The 20807-nt window shown below is 40.5% G+C and overlaps 1 protein-coding gene across 1 annotated transcript in view; it reads right to left on the reverse strand.

Moving 5' to 3' along the window:
- Window positions 1–20807, reverse strand: part of LOC128638472 (carbonic anhydrase 6) — a 565822-nt gene that overhangs the window by 7189 nt on the left and 537826 nt on the right. The window lies entirely within an intron of this gene.

Raw genomic sequence — 20807 nt, forward strand, 5'->3', positions numbered from 1 at the left:
TCTTGGCTTTGAAAGGCCTATCTTGTGGGAGGGCGTGGCCCTTTTCCCCAGTGATGTCTGAGATAATCTCTTTCAATTCTGGTCCAAAGAGAGTTTTACCCTTGAAGGGGATATTAAGCAATTTTGTCTTGGATGATACATCCGCTGACCAAGACTTTAGCCAAAGCGCTCTGCGCGCCACAATTGCAAACCCTGAATTTTTCGCAGCTAATCTAGCTAATTGCAAAGCGGCATCTAAAATAAAAGAATTAGCCAACTTAAGTGCGTGAACTCTGTCCATAACCTCCTCATATGGAGTCTCTCTACTGAGCGACTTTTCTAGTTCCTCGAACCAGAACCACGCTGCTGTAGTGACAGGAACAATGCACGAAATGGGTTGCAGAAGGTAACCTTGCTGTACGAAAATCTTTTTAAGCAAACCCTCCAATTTTTTATCCATAGGATCTTTGAAAGCACAATTATCCTCGATAGGAATAGTAGTGCGCTTGTTTAGAGTAGAAACTGCCCCCTCGACCTTAGGGACTGTCTGCCATAAGTTCTTTCTGGGGTCGACCATAGGAAATAATTTCTTAAATATAGGAGGGGGGACAAAAGGTATGCCGGGCTTCTCCCACTCCTTATTCACTATGTCCGCCACCCGCTTGGGTATAGGAAAAGCGTCGGGGTGTACCGGAACCTCTAGGAACTTGTCCATCTTGCATAATTTTTCTGGAATGAACAGGTTGTCACAATCATCCAGAGTAGATAACACCTCCTTAAGCAGTGCGCGGAGATGCTCTAATTTAAATTTAAATGTCACAACATCAGGTTCAGTCGTTTGAGAAATTTATCCTGAATCTGAAATTTCCCCATCTGACAAAACCTCCCTCATGGCCCCTTCAGATTGGTGTGAGGGTATGACAGAGCAATTATCATCAGCGCCCTCTTGCTCTTCAGTGTTTAAAACAGAGCAATCGCGCTTTCTCTGATATGTAGGCATTTTGGATAAAATATTTGCTATGGAGTTATCCATTACTGCCGTCAATTGTTGCATAGTAATAAGCATTGGCGCGCTAGAAGTACTAGGGGCCTCCTGCGTGGGCAAAACTGGTATAGACACAGAAGGAGATGATGTAGAACCATGACTACTCCCTTCATCTGATGAATCATCTTGGGCAACTTCATTATCTGTGGCAGTACTGTCCTTACTTTGTTTGGAAGCTATGGCACAATTATCACACAATTTTGAAGGGGGAGACACATTGGCTTTCATACATATAGAACATAGCTTATCTGAAGGTACAGACATGTTAAACAGGCTTAAACATGTCAATAAAGCACAAAAACCGTTTTAAAACAAAACCGTTACTGTCTCTTTAAATTTTAAACAGAGCACACTTTATTACTGAATATGTGAAAAAATATGAAGGAATTGTTCAAAATTTACCAAATTTTCACCACAGTGTCTTAAAGCATTCAAAGTATTGCACACCAATTTTCAGAGCTTTAACCCTTAAAAAAACGAAACCGGAGCCGGTTACAGTTTTAACCCCTCTACAGTCCCAGCTACAGCCTTTGCTGCGACTTTACCAAACCCAGAGGGGAATACGATACCAAATGAAGCCTTCTAGGAACTTTTCCAACCACTTTCAGATCCTCACACATGCATCTGCATGTCTTGCTCTCAAAAGTAACTGCGCAGTAATGGCGCGAAAATGAGGCTCAGCCTACAACTGGGAAGGCCCTTCCTGACTGGAAAAGGTGTCTAACACAGTGCCTGACGTTAAAAAACTTCCCCAAGTTTATAAGTGTGAATTACCAGCATAAACATGTATAAAATGCCCAAATAAAGCAATCGATTTTGCCCATAAAAGTGTCTACCAGTTTTATAGCCCATATTAAGCCCTTTATTCTGTTTGAGACTAAGAAAATGGCTTACCGGTGCCCATGAGGGGAAATGACAGCCTTCCAGCATTACACAGTCTTGTTAGAAATATGGCTAGTCATACCTTAAGCAGAAAAGTCTGCTAACTGTTTCCCTCAACTGAAGTTACTTCATCTCAACAGTCCTATGTGGAAACAGCAAACGATTTTAGTTACTGTCTGCTAAAATCATAATCCTCTCACAAACAGAATTCTTCATCTTTTTCTGTTTCAGAGTAAATAGTACATACCAGCACTATTTTAAAATAACAAACTCTTGATAGTAGAATAAAAAAAAACTACAACTAAACACCACAAACTCTTAACCATCTCCGTGGAGATGTTTCCTGTGCAACGGCAAAGAGAATGACTGGGGTGGGCGGAGCCTAGGAGGGACTATATGGCCAGCTTTGCTGGGACTCTTTGCCATTTCCTGTTGGGGAAGAGATATTCCCCACAAGTAAGGATGATGCCGTGGACCGGACACACCAATATTGGAGAAATTATGTTTATCCAATGCCTCAGATTTCACATAAAAGTATTGAAGACCTCACTTTAAGTTATATTTGTTTGAGGCATATGCTCCTGCCAGGGGCGTATTTAGGTTTTGTGCTGCCCTAGGCACTCAAAATTCTGCTGCCCCCACCCACCCCCCACCCCACCTCAGGTTTAAGGCCTTTTTTTAGACATAATATTTTTGGGGCAGGGTGTAAAAAATTAAAAAAATGTCTTTTTAAGTAGATTTTCACCAGGGCTTGCATTCACTCTGGTCACATATATATATATATATATATATATATATATTTATATTAAGACATTATTTTGCAAGTCAGATTATTAAAGTGTTTATATCAGAAAAAAAATATCCTTCACTGTATGATAGTTTGTCAGTAGCTAGTTGTTTAACCTTAAACATCTTCTTTGGTGATTGACAGTTATTTAAGCAAAATATCTGCTTGGATAAATATGTAATGAATATACAAACTGGCCTTTAAAAGTACTTAAAAAATACAACAGTAGTTATGATAGGTTTAGGAATTGTATCCTAGGGGATAAAGTCACATGATACAATCATAATAAAGTATATACTTGTATTGTTTCTGAATGTATTAAATGCATACAACATGTTTTCAGTTGTGTTTTAAGTCACATAGTTGTATAGATTCAGCAATAAATACTTATTCTTTGCATGTATGACAGATAGACAAACAGTAAATGTACAAGTATTTAGTGACTAATCCGTTTAAGTATTTTAATGCCTAATGAAGATGTATTGAAGGGAGAAAGGCATATGCTGTTTCACAGTGGTCACGGTGTAGTGCACACTGCACTGTGTAGTCTGTGTGAGTCTCAATCACGCGGTGGAGCCAGGAAGAATACCGCATTCCCTCTCAGTCCAGGCCAGGCTGCGCAAGTGAGCTCCGCCTCCACTGTCACCACGTCATGCGCACCCACATACAATCCCATAGAATAGCAATAGCCTGGCCAGCCATTTAAGTCATTTGTAATTGGTTGATTTAGCCACCCGGCCCTGAGTTCAGTAGAGTGGCCCTAGGGACTCAAAATTCTGCTGCCCCTTAAAAATCTGCTGCCCTAGGCACTGGCCTCGTTGGCCTATGCCTTAATTACGCCCCTGTGCTAATACAAGCACCATCTGATCTTTTCTGAGATTAAAATATACATTTAAATCAGATTCAACTTTGTGTTTTAGTGACGAAATTCCCAGTTTCCTTAAAAGGACATGAAACCCAATTTTTTTCTTTCATGATTCAGATAAAGCATTTAATATATATATATATATATTTTTTTTTTTTTATTGAGAGAAACACATGTGAACATCAAGTATTACATCATACAATAACATCACAGAATATGATCCCAAGGAATCAGGAACAGAAACAGGCAATACAATTTCAACAGAGAATTATCTTCAATATTTCTCATTTACGCATAACATATAAATTCTCAAATACCTCAGAAATTTCTCAAGAACCTAAGACACCTACGCCTAGATTTAGAGTTCTGCGGCCAAAGGGGTGCGTAGCTAACGCTGGCTTTTTTCTGGCCGCACCTTTTAAATACCGCTGGTATTGAGAGTTCACAGAATGGCTGCGTTAGGCTCCAAAAAAGGAGCGTAGAGCATATTTAACGCAGCTTCAACTCTCGATACCAGCGGTGCTTACGGACGCGGCCAGCTTCAAAAACGTGCTCGTGCACGATTCCCCCATAGGAAACAATGGGGCTGTTTGAGCTGAAAAAAAACACCTGCAAAAAAGCCGCGTTCAGCTCCTAACGCAGCCCCATTGTTTGCTATGGGGAAACACTTCCTACGTCTGCATCTAACACTCTAACATGTACCCTGAGTCTAAACACCCCTAACCTTACACTTATTAACCCCTATTCTGCCGCCCCCGCTATCGCTGACCCCTGCATATTATTATTAACCCCTAATCTGCCGCTCCGTAAACCGCCGCTACTTACATTATCCCTATGTACCCCTAATCTGCTGCCCCTAACACCGCCGACCCCTATATTATATTTATTAACCCCTAATCTGCCCCCACAACGTCGCCTCCACCTGCCTACACTTATTAACCCCTGATCGGAACAGCCAATAGAATGCGAGCTCAATCTGATTGGCTGATTGAATCAGCCAATCGGATTGAACTTGATTCTGATTGGCTGATTCCATCAGCCAATCAGAATTTTCCTACCTTAATTCCGATTGGCTGATAGAATCCTATCAGCCAATCGGAATTCGAGGGACGCCATCTTGGATGACGTCCCTTAAAGGAACCGTCATTCGTCGGGAAGTCGTCGGTGAAGAAGGATGGATCCGCGATGGAGGTCTTGAAGATCAGCCGGTCGTCATCGGATTGAAGAACATAGAAGATGCGGCTTGGATGAAGATGTTTGCCGGTCCGGATGTCCTCTTCTGCCCGCTTGGATCAAGACTTCAGCCGGAGGATGGACGTCACTCTTCAGCCCCCCGCTTGGGCTTGGATCAAGACATCGGAGGCTCTTCTGGATCGATCGGTGAACCTGGCATGGTGAAGACAAGGTAGGAAGATCTTCAGGGGCTTAGTGTTAGGTTTATTTAAGGGGGGGTTTGGGTTAAATTAGGGGTATGTGGGTGGTGGGTTGTAATGTTGGGGGGGGTATTGTATGTTATTTTTTACAGGCAAAAGAGCTGAATTCTTTGGGGCATGCCCCACAAAACGTCCTTTTAAGGGCTGGTAAGGTAAAAGAGCTTTGAACTTTTGTAATTTAGAATAGGGTAGGGCATTTTTTTATTTTGGGGGTCTTTGTTATTTTATTAGCGGGCTTAGAGTAGGTGTAATTAGTTTAAAATTGTTGTAATTTTTTTCTAATGTTTGTAAATATTTTTTTATTTTTTGTAACTTAGTTCTTTTTTATTTTTTGTACTTTAGTTAGTTTATTTAATTGTAGATAATTGTAGGTAGTTTATTTAATTTATTTATTGATAGTGTAGTGTTAGGTTTAATTGTAGATAATTGTAGGTATTTTATTTAATTTATTTATTGATAATGTAGTGTTAGGTTTAATTGTAACTTAGGTTAGGATTTATTTTACAGGTAAATTTGTAATTATTTTAACTATTTTAGCTATTAAATAGTTCTTAACTATTTAATAGCTATTGTACCTGGTTAAAATAAATACAAAGTTACCTGTAAAATAAATATAAATCCTAAAATAGCTATAATATAATTATAATTTATATTGTAGCTATATTAGGGTTTATTTTACAGGTAAGTATTTAGCTTTAAATAGGAATAATTTATTTAATAAGAGTTAATTTATTTCGTTAGATTTAAATTATATTTAATTTAGGGGGGTGTTAGTGTTAGGGTTAGACTTAGCTTTAGGGGTTAATCCATTTATTAGAATAGCAGCGAGATTCGGTCGGCAGATTAGGGGTTAATAATTGAAGTTAGGTGTCGGCGATGTTAGGGAGGGCAGATTAGGGGTTAATACTATTTATTATAGGGTTATTGAGGCGGATTAGGGGTTAATAACTTTATTATAGTAGCGGTGAGATCCGCTCGGCAGATTAGGGGTTTATAAGTGTAGGCAGGTGGAGGCGACGTTGAGGGGGCAGATTAGGGGTTAATAAATATAATATAGGGGTCGGCGGTGTTAGGGGCAGCAGATTAGTGGTACATAGATATAATGTAGGTGGCGGCGCTTTGCGGTAGGCAGATTAGGGGTTAATAATAGTAGGTAGCTGGTGGCGACGTTGTGGGGGGGCAGGTTAGGGGTTAATAAATATAATATAGGGGTCGGCGGTGTTAGGGGCAGCAGATTAGGGGTACATAAGTATAACGTAGGTGGCGGTCAGCAGATTAGGGGGTTAAAAAATTTAATCGAGTGGCGGCGATGTGGGGGGACCTCGGTTTAGGGGTACATAGGTAGTTTATGGGTGTTAGTGTACTTTAGAGCACAGTAGTTAAGAGCTTTATAAACCGGCGTTAGCCCAGAAAGCTCTTAACTACTGACTTTTTTCTGCGGCTGGAGTTTTGTCGTTAGATTTCTAACGCTCACTTCAGACACGACTCTAAATACCGGAGTTAGAAAGATCCCATTGAAAAGATAGGATACGCAATTGACGTAAGGGGATCTGCGGTATGGAAAAGTCGTGGCTGAAAAGTGAGCGTTAGACCCTTTCCTGACTGACTCCAAATACCAGAGGGCGGTAAAAACCAGCGTTAGGAGCCTCTAATGCTGGTTTTGACGGCTACCGCCCAACTCTAAATCTAGGCCCTAGGTTCCTCACATGTAATTATCTCCCATATTTTCCATTTTATTATTATTAATTATTAAATGTCAACAGTAATTTACAAAAACAAATGTCAGAAAAATCACAAAAATCAAACAGTTCAAAATTGTTTTACAATTAAATCAAGAACAGTGAGCAAGTAAATATTCTGCTAAATTTAATCTCTGAATTAGTCAACCCAACCATGGGTTACCAAAACCAAAAAAAAAAGAAGAAAAAAAGAAAAAAGATAAAAAGAAGAAAGAAGAGGGGAAAAAAAGGGGGGGGAAGAAGGAAAACAGAACAAGGGAAAAAGGAAGGGGAAGGACAAGGACAACCCAGAAAAAATCCACCCTCCCCCCCCCGCCGAAGCCAGAAACTATGGAAGAGAGTGCAATTGTATGAGACCAGGGGAATCCCAGAAAATCATCTAAGCTCCTCTCAGCTAATAAATTATTACCAGACACCCAGAAGCACCAATTCCGAGTTTCTGAATGGAAATATTAATTTATTCATCTCTGTATCTGGCAATGACCTAATAAAGGCTGACCATTTGGCAAAAAATTGTCTGATGTCAGAGTCATTATCTAGATTAGTATCCCTTTGAAAAAACAATGCTTGCTAGAACAAACAATTCTTGATCTCTGAAATAGATGGGGCTATACTTAATTTCCAATTTTTAAGAATAAGATATCTAGTTGCCAGTATAGAAAGAATTATCAATTTATCATTTGGACTATGGTGCTTTGTACCAAAGATGATCTGTTGCTGTGTAAAAACCAATTGAGAGACTTTTAAAGTTTTATTGAACCAAAACTCTAGATTCCACCAAAGATGTCTTATTTTAGGACAGGTCCAAATCATGTGCATTAAGTCAGCTGCAGGTAGCGCACATTTTGGGCATTTATTAAAAGCAAAATTATGAATTTTATGGCCCTTTTCAGGAGTAAAATATGCGTTGTGTAGGAGTTTGACATGCATCTCCCGCCAGGTGGCTGATAGAGTCACCTGGGCTACTTTGCAAATTGAAGATTGGACGGTTTTTATATCAATGTTTGATTGAGGTAACAGTCGATTCCATAGGGAAGTAATTTTCTCCAGTTCTAATTCACCCTTACTGAGTTTAATTAGCTGATAACACATAGAGATGGATCTGACACCATTTTTGAACAAAGTGAGCCAGCTTTCTAATTTACTCAGAGTCCAATTCCATCCTGTCTCACTCATCAACTCACAGAGGAGATGCCTGCTTTGCAAATATGCAAATAATTCTTTGTTCTTAATTTGAAACTCTGTTTTTAATTCATCAAAAGATTTGACACATTTTCTCTCTGTGTCCCAGAGTTGTATCAACCTGTCCAAGCCTAGGTTATGCCATTTTTTAAATGTTACAGAGTTCAACCCTACAGGAAATTTCGGGTTTCCCCTTAATGGGAGATACTGAGAAACTTAAGGATAATTTAAGGATAACAAACTACTCACTTTCCACCAAGCCTTCAATGGGTTAGAAAAAGATTTAAGCCGTTTGATTTCACCTGGTAATTCTTTGGGTGGGCAGTGAATTAAGGCTAGCGGTAGGTAAGGACTACATATATCTTCTTCTAAGGGCTTATTTGTGACATAATTACTGTGTGAGATCCAATCAGCCACCACCCGGACCAAGAAAGCATAGTTGTATGAACGAATATCTGGTAATGCAAGACCACCGCTGCCTTTTGGAAGAGAGAGTTTACTTAGGGATATTCTAGGTCTTTTCTCCTGCCAGAGAAATCTACTAAGTATGCTATTGAGACAGCGGATATCCCTTTCCAGCATAATTAGAGGAACATTCTGTAATACATAAAGAAGTTTCGGAAGCAAAATCATTTTGAATAGGGCGATCCGACCGGAGATAGGTAGTGGCAGGGATTGCCAATTTTTAAGTTTCTCCTTAATATTTGCTAGAATTGGAGAAAAATTGAGATCGTAGATCTCCCCTGATAAAGTAGGAATAAAAATAACTAAATATTTGAGAGAGTTTCTGGCCACAGAAAAAGGGATAACAGAAGGAGAGTTACTATTCTGTCTGAGCCATAGCAATTCTGATTTTGCTTCATTTATCTTGTAACCTGAAAAGGACCCAAATCTGGCAGTGATATCTAAGAGTTTAGGAATACTGGTTTTGGTATCCGAGAGATATAAGAGAAGATCATCGGCATAAAGAGCAATTTTTATGACCTGGTTACCTATTTTTATTCCTGACAACTGTTGTCTAACCATGATTGCCAACGGTTCGATTGAGATGTCGAAGAGTAGGGGGGACAGGGGGCACCCCTGGCATGTTCCCCTCCCAAGAATTATCTGTGATGAGAGGGTTTGATTAACCATCAACCTTGGACATGGTGCTTTATACAAATTTGTGATAAAATTTAAGAACTGGTCCTTAAAACCAAATTTAACCAAAGAGGTAAATAGATGATCAAAATGTATTGAATCAAACGCTTTCTCTGCATCTATCGAGACGATAGCTGAGTCCGGTTCCATCCCGTCTCCCCCACTCTCTGACACCTGCATTGTCCTGAAATACTCTGCAATAACTATAGCCTCCCTAATTTTTGCCGAAGAGTTTCGACCATAGAGAAACCCAGCCTGATCCAGGTGAACAACAGTGGCGAGTGGTGTCTGAAGGCGCCCGGCAATAACTGAACATAGAATTTTGTAGTCTCCATTTAAGAGAGCTATAGGTCTATAAGACTCCCTGAGGGTGGGATCTTTCCCACCCTTCAGAATTAGAGTAGTGTTGGAGGCAGAAAAGGAGGCAGCCACTGGATTACCCTCGGCATACATACTATTATATAGATTTTTAAGGTAGGGGGTGACCTCAGAGCTCATAATTTTATAAAACTCATTCGGAAGGCCATCTGGCCCTGGTACTTTATTGGTGGCGAGCTCTGAAATTATTTTTTTTTATCTCTATTTCGGTAATTGGGGCATTGAGAGAATCAGCCATCTCAGCCGAGATTTTAGGACAGGAAATTTGACTCCAAAATTGTGCGGCTTCAGTAAGGTTTGAACTCCTATAGGAGTACAATTCCTGATAATACCTAACAAATGCCTCAACAATTTCATCTGATTTATTAAGATAGATACCATTCTGTTGAATATTCTCAATATGAGGTGACTTTTTCTCCCTTTTGACCAGGTTCACCAACAATTTGCCGGATTTATTTCCGAATCTATAGATCCTGGCTTGAAATCTTAGATCCCTCTGAGTTTCCTGAAAGACAGCGAACGCGTCCCTAGCGTTTTTGGCCCGGACATATTTTGCCCAGTTGTAGCAGCTTTTTCCAGCAAATAAGAGTTATAAGAATTAATTATTGCGTTAGTGATTTCTTTCTCTCTTGTTCTGATTTTTCTAAGCCTTGCAGCACTGTAAGCTATAATTTCACCCCTGAGCACTGCCTTCGCTGCCTCCCAGAAAACCAGAGGGGAACCTATGTGAGCTTGATTATGTTGTAGATAATCGGAAAATTTGAGTTTGATCCAATTTTTAAATTTCAGATCGGTCGCAAGATATGAAGGAAAGTTGAAGCGTATTGATCTGTTTTTAAGGTGGTTAAGCTGGAACTCCAGTGAGACAGGACTGTGGTCTGAAAGGAAGATTGGCAGTATATCTGCTTTTACTTTTGACAGATTTAGCCTATCATTAATGAGAAATAGATCAATTCTAGAAAGGGTTTTATGAGCCCTAGATAGACAAGTATAATCCCTGACATCAGGGTTCTGAAGCCTCTAGACGTCTTTTATCGCAAGATTCTGCGTAATTAATTTTATTAATTTAGATTCTAAGTTGTCCTTTTTTTGTTTGAGTGTTTTATTGGAGTTTCTAAGTCTGTCCAATGGGCAATGAGGAGACATGTTGAAATCGCCACCAAGGACCAGATGGCCCTCCTGAACGGAGAGAATTTTGGCCTGGATCCTAAACCAGAAATCTGGATCCAATTTATTAGGAGCATAAATGTTACACATGGTAAAGATTATTTTTCCGATTTTTACTTTTATTATCACGAATCTTCCTTCATGATCTACTTCACTGTGAATAACCTCTAGGTTAATTTTTTTCCCTATCAGAATGGCCACCCCTCTCTTCCTTCCAACCCTCGGGTAAAAGAAAATTTCTTTCACCAAGGAAGATCTGAGTTTCAGGGACTCCCCTGGTGTCAATTGTGTTTCTTGTAAGAATGCTATGTCCGTCCCGAGTTTCCTCAAGTGCGTAAGAATGGCTTTTCTCTTAATGGGGGTAGAAATCCCACCTACATTCCAGGAGATTAATTTAAAATTTGCCATTTAAAATTAAACTAGTAGCATGATACGGGTAGTGCGGAGGAGAGGGAAAGGAAGAAGAAGAAGAAAAAAAAAAAAAAAAAAAAAAAAGGGGGGGGGGGGGGGAGTAGATAACCCCACCTGGGGAATGCCCCTCTGGACCAGCATGGTTAATGTTCATGACAGCTTAAGAAAAAAGAGGAGGAAAATAAAAAAAGAACCATACAGTAGTGGCCTATTTTCGGCCTAGCAATTGTGTTCCTACCAAGTTAAAGTCTTTCAAGTGTTGCTCTACCTCTTGCATGGTGTTTAATATATAAACATTCTCACCCTCACCCTGTAATTTTATGTTTTGCGGGATAAATAATAGTGGCTTTGTATCCTTGTTGGATTAGTTTGGTACAAGTGGGGGCTAGTGCCTTCCTTTTAGATGTTGTCTCAGCTGAAAAATCCTGGAACATGAGGATTTTAGTTTCCCCAAGTGTAATAGGTTGGTTCTTTCGATAAAATTGCATCAATGTAACTTTATCTTGAAAGTTTAAAAGTTTTGCTATCACTGGTCTGGGTCTGTGGTTACCTTTGTTGTCCACCCAGGGTCTGCCTAGCCTATGTGCCCTTTCCACTGTGATATGTGGGTAGTTATATGGAATTTTAAGAAGTTGGGGTAGTACTTCAGAGATAAAAGAGTTTAAGTCCTCATATTTCTTATCCTCTGGGACCCCTATTAGCCGAATGTTATTCCTACGGGCCCGGTTCTCGAGATCTTCAAGTTTAGCCTGTATTGTGGTGATAGAGAGATTAGTAGATTCTATGTTAGCGCTATGAATAGTGGTAAGATCTTCCACATCTGACACCCTTTGTTCAACTTCGTTAATTCTGTTGGCAAACTGTCTAACTTCTTGTGATAGCAGCGTAATATCTTGTCTGATCTCTAGTTTGAGCGCATCAAAATTGGGAGTTAGGGCTTCCGTAATTTTAGTGACTAAGACTTGCATATCAAGTGTATCAGTCATAGGGAGTACAGCGGCAGATGTTACTTGTAAATCAGATGAAGCATCTGAGGTGTTCTTCGCTCTCCTATCTCTTTGCCTTGCGGTCATGACTGGCGAGGGAGTCTTAGAGTGAGAGTGAAAAAATGTATCCATGTGCCAAAATCAAGGAAAAAAAAAAAAGGGGGTAAACTATTTATATTGGGGGAGAGGAACCTCCTAGTGCGAAAAAAAAGGGACAAGAAAAAGTGAGGTAGGGGGTGGAGGAATCTAAGTGTGGGGAGTAGTGCAGGGACAAGGGTTGTGCTAGTTATTAACCTTGTTGGCAGAAAGAAGGAAGAGAAAAGAAGAAAGACAGCTGATAACCAGGAAGTGAATTAGGGCTCACTCGCCGAGTCAGGTGCAACCTGGCAGCGATGGTAATATTTTAAAAAGAGGTTGCTCAACTGTATACAATAATTGCTCTGTAATATTACCTAGAGGCTAGTACCTGTTACTTGAAGGAATAAACTCAGGCCCTGGGTGGTTTAAATGTAGCAGGGTAAAAATTGTAGAGTCAGTCAATTTTATATGGTATGTCCCTGACACTTATTTTTAAGGGGAGAGGTCAGAGGAGTTAGATATATTGAACTGAATCAAGTTTGTTTATGTGAGAACCTCCCTCACTTGTCTTGGCACCTTTCAACTAGATTGTCTCTACAGGGCTATATTTAGAGCTCTGCTTAGTCTAGGCATGCCTTGTAACGTGTAAAATAATTTTGTGCAGAATAGCAGAATATTAACCTGAGTTCAATTTATAAGTAACTAAGTGTAATTAGAAAAGTATCTTTCAAAAAAAAAAAAGAAAAAGAATTTATATAGCAGGTGGTACACTGTAAGAAATCTTAATTATACCTCTGCAGCTGTCCAGCAAACAATTATTTAACTTTGAAACATCAACCGTAACAGCTACAGTATGCTTGACTGACAGCTGCAGTAGGTAAATATAACAAGGTCGATTCAACTTTATAATGTTTAATATTTGAAAAACATCAGAGCTTTGTACATAACAAACAAGCAGTGAGCTAAGACAAAAATCAAAGGAGCAAATACTAATTGCTGAGAACAGATATAGTATATTTTAAGTGACCTCATAGGGTTAAATTTGCTGTGAGCAGTGCTGAGTATGCCTCTGAGCCTATCCAGCAATTAACTATTAACTTTCAGGTGCCTTGAGGTATCAACAAAAACAGCTATAATACAATTCACTGACTACTACAGCAGATAAATGAGTAATGCACAAAATTAAATTTTTACTTAATGATGTTCTGTTATTAAGATAGCACCAAAACCTTATATCTCACATGACCACACATAATGTGTTAAAAAATCAAATCAACAACTCTGGTTGTTGGGTGAAAATGTAGTGCAGTATCTTTTTTCCTTCCTCCTTCAACTGGCCCAGAACAATGTAGTTTACTTTAATATAGTGAAGTTTTTTAAATAGCTTGAGATGGTGCTGATTTCTTTATATTACAGCCTGAGTATTTGTCTAGATGTGAACTTACTAAGCTTTGAGAAAAACAGAGATAGAGATTTCTACAGGGAGTAAATATAGTATAAGAATACTGATTGTGTCTCTAGACATATCCTGCAATTAACTATTTATTCTGTAATACAAAAGATTAAATTTTGGCTTTATAGTAATTTAGAGTTTACAAACACCAGAGCACCAGAACCTTATATATCACATACCCACAAACATTATACTGAAACAAAAATCAGAACAGCAAGCACTGGTTGCTAGGTGCAAATATAGTACAGTTTGAGTGTTTCTGAATATAAGCTTATTAAACCCAGCCAATTAATACACAGGAGAATACATTGTAGCAATAGGTAATTGCATTTCTGTAACTATATGCAAGATATTCTCAGCATTTAACAAATATTGCCAACCAGCTATGTCTTCACAGAAAATTATGTATCTATGTCTTTTTGTCCTCTTTCTTTCCTTCCCCTTAGATCAATAGATAGTTTCAGGGGTTTTGTAGCATATTATGCTGGCAAGTGAGAGAGCATATATGTATATGTTTATTTTTCTTTTCCCCCTTTATTTTCCAACAAACTCTTCCAATGGCAAAAGATTTTTTTTTTATTTCTCCCAGAGTCTTTTGAAGTAACTGTCCTTAGACAGAATGTACCCCGCTCTCAATTCTAAAGTCCATCTGCCCCCTCCGCAGTTATCCACTTCCCCCCTCTAGAAAATGGCAGGTGGTGAGACCCCTAAGCGTGCCAAAGACGATGGATTGAAATGGGAACTCACCCCTTCCGGTGTTGTCTCACCGGCAGTCAGTTATCTTCCAGCCTCAGTAACCCGGTGAACAGCTCTACCCGGGGAATGTTGTTCCTGTTGCTTCCTGTGTCGCCACACTACCGGGCTTCCGTAGTCACCTCCCCTCACGCATCAATGGTGGGAGGGGAGAGAGTGGCGCCGCACCGACACCGTGACCAGCCAGCGAAAACAGCCCCCTCACTGAACCCCCGCTCCAGGGCTGGGGCCGGCTCCCTCCCACGCAGCACCAGTGGGGGAGGGAGAGGGGGAGAGAAGAAGCCGGTTATCAGTGCTGCTGAAAGAACCACAGGATAGCAGCAAGTAAGTTTGGGGTGACACGGGGAGTTCAAATTCCGTCTGGCAGAATTGGTTTAACGTATTGAGGGGGGGGGAAAGGATTTTCTAGGTAAAACGGCACAGTTCTTACGGAGCGGGCAGATTGGGTCCCAGACCGGAAAAAGAGGCCAAGATAGTGAGGTATAGATCTAATTTTTAGAATGCAGGCAAGAGGTAATTTCTGCCAATAACAAGGGTCCAGGTAGCTGGGGTTTTGCAAGAACCAGTGGGATAACAAGCCACTGGTTAGGGTTCCGGATCAGATCTTCTTTTGACTGTCCTGGAGTAAATAGCCCCCTCACTCGGGGCACGGCGCGAGAGATCTGCCGCCAACATCTATCAGACTGGAGCTGCAGCTTGAGCCACACCTGAGAGCTGCACCTGCATAGCACACCTGAGCAGCCACACCTGTGTAGCTCCACCTCCACCGGAACCTCCTCTAAAGCATTTAATATTAAACAACTTTCTAATTTACTTCTATTATCAAATTTTCTTTGTTCTCTTGGTATCGATTGTTGAAAAGCTGAAATATAAGCTCTGGAGCATGCACATGCCTGCAGCACTATGGTATCAGTTTTGCAAGGATGAGTACTAGATAACAGCACTTTTCCTGCCATGTAGCACTCCAGACATGTGCACGCTTACTCAGGGCCGGATTTACATCTCAGGTGCCTGTAGGCACAAAAACCTGAAGCGCCCCCCCCAAAAAAAAAAAGTGGAAAAAAATTAGGACTTTTTTAATTATTATTTAGGACAACTAAAAATAAATATTAGATGTAAAATTACATTTTCCCTTTTATGGAGATACACAAATACACACACCAATTGCAATATTTGTTGTAATGGAAGCTACACCAAAAATAAATATTCACTTGACTCAAATGGCCATACAATTTCTATTATGTATAACAAAAACAAATTATGTTAAACTTTTAATGCAAAATATTCTAAAGAAAACCCTATTTAAAGGGACATAAAATGTGACAGTTTGCTAGAGCATTTTAATATTGCACTAGTGCTTGCACAGAAGTGTGTTAGCCTCTTGCAAAAGAGTTAAACACATAGTCAATGTCAGTTCTGAGACAGCAATACACCTGTGCAGACCCAGATGGGCTCATAGGACATGTTTATTGACAAGTCATTAGTGTATTGCTTTTCTGGAGATGACTTTGACTATGTGCTTAACATTTTGCTGGAGTTAAACACAGTTTTGTGTAAACAATAGCAATATTAAAACTAGCAGCATGCAAGCTCATCAACAATCTGTGCGGCCAGTGGAAGAAAACATAAAATGTAGGTATTTTTTTCCACTACATGATAAAAATCTTGTGAACTCTGATATTTTTGGTACAAATACACACAGATGTTATATTTATATTTCAGAACAAAATAAATGTAATATGATGTTGCTCTCAAAGGAAAACATGGAATGTTGTAGATTATATGTAATCCAGGGGTCAACAAATGTGTTTAAAATTAGAAATTAGACATTCAATTTACAAAAATACCACACTTACTTGATAAAAGAACAGATTAACAATTTTTTATGTGATGTGTGTGTATGTATATATATATAACATAATTTATGGGGGAGAAAAGAAGGAGGCGCCACAGTAGTGTGAAATCGTAGATGAGTAGGACCCCCACAAAACGATACAAGATCACTTACTAGATTCTGAGCACTTGAGAAGTGCCACAGGTGCAGGCTGAACTATTCACAAGCTGTCCAGCGAGCTTATCCTCACGATCTACTCCGATCCAGTAGCCAAAGTGAAGATTTCGTGAAACCCCACAAGTACTTGGGGTCAAAAAAAATGCCCAATGATGGTACGAGTATCCTCCTCGGGGCAAAAGTGCAGCTAATATGATGTGTCAAAAGCTGATAGCTGCTTTAGGGACTCTGGCACATATACTGTGCATGCGCAAAGAAACATAATTCCAGGAGTGGAATTATGTTTCTTTGCGCATGCACAGTATATGTGCCAGAGTCCCTAAAGCAGCTATCAGCTTTTGACACATCATATTAGCTGCACTTTTGCCCCGAGGAGGATACTCGTACCATCATTGGGCATTTTTTTTGACCCCAAGTACTTGTGGGGTTTCACGAAATCTTCACTTTGGCTACTGGATCGGAGTAGATCGTGAGGATAAGCTCGCTGGACAGCTTGTGAATAGTTCAGCCTGCACCTGTGGCACTTCTCAAGTGCTCAGAATCTAGTAAGTGATCTTGTATCGTTTTGTGGGGGTCCTACTCATCTACGATTTCACACTACTGTGGCGCCTCCTTCTTTTCTCCCCCCTATCTGCAGATCGTCGCTGGTGCCATCAGCTTTGGAAGGAGTATTTGCTGCCGCATACCCGCTATCTGAGGGAACACCCGGAGGAAATAATCTCCACTACATGAACTTTGGATAAGAACTATATGTACACCCTATTTGTTTTTGGGCACCTATTGTATGTATCTGGTATTTTTATGCAATACCTCCACTAATATGTGTCTCTAACATTGTTTGTCACTATTGTGCGTTTGGAATTACTCTCGCATTGATAGTTATTTCATCTCAGCAACATAGTTGCTGGAGGTTGTTTTCGATATCTTTATTTTTTGATTTGGAAGACACATTAGTATCACTTTATAGGCACAGTTTTTTTTATCTAAATCCACAGTTACATTGTTATCTATATTTTTTGTACACACATATGTACTTTTATATATAGTCATCCATCACTTTAAGAATACAGTTGTGAATACATATCACACACATCTCTAATCCTTGTCCTTTGTTGAAGAGGGCATTCAAGACATTTGGATATACATCACATGTTCACTTCTGTACACTTTATTCGTGTGCATATTTAGGCGCCTTCATTTTTTTACATCACTTTTTGTTATAACATCATTTATGCTTACCTGATAAATTTATTTCTCTTGTGGTGTATCCAGTCCATGGATCATCCATTACTTGTGGGATATTCTCATTCCCAACAGGAAGTTGCAAGAGGACACCCACAGCAGAGCTGTCTATATAGCTCCTCCCCTCACTGCCATATCCAGTCATTCGACCGAAAACAAGCAGAGAAAGGAGAAACCACAAGAGAAATAAATTTATCAGGTAAGCATAAATTATGTTTTCTCTTGTAAGGTGTATCCAGTCCACGGATCATCCATTACTTGTGGGATACCAATACCAAAGCATGAAAGTACACGGATGAAGGGAGGGACAAGGCAGGTACTTAAACGGAAGGTACCACTGCCTGTAAAACCTTTCTCCCAAAAATAAGCCTCCGAAGAAGCAAAAGTATCAAATTTGTAGAATTTTGAAAAAGTATGAAGCGAAGACCAAGTCGCCGCCTTGCAAATCTGTTCAACAGAAGCCTCATTTTTTTTTTTTTTCAGCCCGCTTTACATCGCCGGCCTTCAAAAATTGTTTAGACGATTTAAGTCTCTGTGAGACAAGCAACCTCTCAAACCGGGTGAGCTGTATCTTCAGAAGCCTCATTTTTAAAGGCCCATGTGGAAGCCACAGCTCTAGTAGAATGAGCTGTAATCCTTTCTGGAGGCTGCTGGCCAGCAGTCTCATAGGCTAAGCGGATTATGCTTCTTAGCCAAAAAGAAAGAGAGGTTGCCGAAGCCTTTTGACCTCTCCTCTGTCCAGAGTAGACAACAAACAAAGCAGATGTTTGACGAAAATCTTTAGTAGCTTGTAAGTAAAACTTTAAAGCACGAACCCCGTCCAGATTGTGTAATAGACGCTCCTTCTTTGAAGAAAGATTAGGACACAAAGACGGAACAACAATCTCTTGATTGATATTCTTATTAGATACCACCTTAGGTAAAAACCCAGGTTTGGTACGCAGAACTACCTTATCTGCATGGAAGATCAGATAAGGAGAATCACATTGTAAGGCAGATAACTCGGAAACTCTACAAGCCGAGGAAATAGCTACCAAAAAAAGAACTTTCCAAGATAAAAGTTTGATATCTATGGAATGAAGAGATTCAAACGGAACCCCCTGAAGAACTTTAAGAACCAAATTTAAGCTCCAAGGTGGAGCAACAGGTTTAAACACAGGCTTGATTCTAACTAAAGCCTGACAAAATGCCTGAACGTCTGGGACATCCGCCAGACGCTTGTGCAAAAGAATAGATAGCACAGAAATCTGTCCCTTTAAGGAACTAGCTGACAATCCTTTCTCCAATCCTTCTTGGAGAAAAGATAATATCCTGGGAATCCTGACCTTACTCCATGAGTAGCCCTTAGATTCACACCAATAAAGATATTTACGCCCATATTTTATGATAGATTTTCCTGGTGACAGGCTTTTGTGCCTGAATTAAGGTATTAATGACTGACTCGGAGAAACCACGCTTTGATAAAATCAAGCATTCAATCTCCAGGCAGTCAGCCTCAGAGAAATTAGATTTGGATGGTTGAAAGGACCTTGAAGTAGAAGGTCCTGTCTCAGCGGCAGAGTCCATGGTGGAAAGGATAACATGTCCACCAGATCTGCATACCAAGTCCTGCGTGGCCACGCAGGCGCTATCAAGATCACCAATGCTCTCTCCTGCTTGATTTTGGCAATCAGACGAGGGAGCAGATGAAACGGTGGAAACACATAAGCCAGGTTGAAGGACCAAGGCGCTGCTAGAGCATCTATCAGCGTTGCCTTGGGGTCCCTGGACCTGGATCCGTAACAAGGAAGCTTGGCGTTCTGGCGAGACGCCATGAGATCCAGTTCTGGTTCGCCCCAACGAAGAACCAATTGTGCAAACACCTCCGGATGGAGTTCCCACTCCCCCGGAGGAAAAGTCTGTCGACTTAGAAAATCCGCCTCCCAGTTCTCTACACCTGGGATATGGATAGCTGATAGGTGGCAAGAGTGAATCTCTGCCCAGCGAATTATCTTTGAGACTTCTAACATCGCTAGGTGTTACAAACTGCTATTTGTAACTGGCCCTTTAAATGGAAAATTGCCTTGCTTCCCTGGATTTTGGAGAAGCCTATTTGCCAGCCTCCTTCCTCATGACTATGGCCCCTGGAATATTGTGCCCCTGAAAAACATATTACCTTTTATTGGGTGTGTATGGCCCTTTAAGAACCGTCTGGGGGACATATTGTGACTTTGGTGAACAATGCCCTTTAAGACTATGCCCCCCAGACCTGTAAAATAACTTGTCCCTGGCTTTTCTCCCACTTGGTTCAGTAAATAGGGCTTACTGAACCAAGTACCACACAGGCAGAGTGTTCCACAGAAAGGGAGCACTGTTACAAAAGCATTAGTTTTCATTGTGTGCCATTAAGTGCTATGTGACAGACCCTTCGGTCAGAACTAAAGAGTTAACTTTGTTCAGCTTCAAGAAGCTACTTTCTAAATGCAAGTTTGCTGGCATCAGCTCTAATTAAGTTTAGTGATAAACATTCCCATTGTCTAATCACCTCCAGAGGTCAGCCTGATATTTGATAAGATGGACTGCATTGTTTCTTGTGTGTAACTTGTTATCTGCTGAAGTAATGTTGTGGCCTGTTAAAGGGCGTTGTCTCTCTATCTAAATGTATCAAATGTGTGATTGGGGATTTTATGCTCCCCCTGAGAGTGTCCTTTTTTTGCATGTAACCTCATAAAAGCAGGCTGTGTGTTCCAGCACATCAGTCCTTTTCCTGACCCTCTAACTTGCAGCCTTGACTCATGTTTGTAGGGGACAGCTATAATCACTACAGGGATTGCTATGCTCTTCATACTCCCTTAGCTACTGAGCTCTTGTAAGAGCTCTTGTTCCTGATCCTGCTTCGCTCTACAGAAGGAAGAGATTCACCTACTGGAGCCTGGTCGTAGGTCCAGGGCGCAGAGCAGACCGGCGAGATAACCAGCCCAGCAGCGGTGGTTCATAGAGTTTGCATTACTTATGGTGGCTACGCAGCAGTTATAGTGTCTACGGTGCTGATGATCCTTTGGTGAGCGCTAGGAGCATCCTTTCTCTACGGTCCAACTTCCAGCCAGCCTGGAGGCAACCGTAACACTAGGGTGTTCCACTTGTTTCCCCTTGATGGTTGATGTAAGCCACAGTCGTGATGTTGTCCGACTGAAATCTGATGAACCTCATTGTCGCTAGATAAGGCCAAGCCTGAAGAGCATTGAATATCGCTCTTAGTTCCAGAATGTTTATTGGAAGGAGTGACTCCTCCTGAGT

The sequence above is a fragment of the Bombina bombina genome, chromosome 8, assembly GCF_027579735.1.
Source record: "Bombina bombina isolate aBomBom1 chromosome 8, aBomBom1.pri, whole genome shotgun sequence".
Lineage (NCBI taxonomy): Eukaryota > Metazoa > Chordata > Amphibia > Anura > Bombinatoridae > Bombina > Bombina bombina.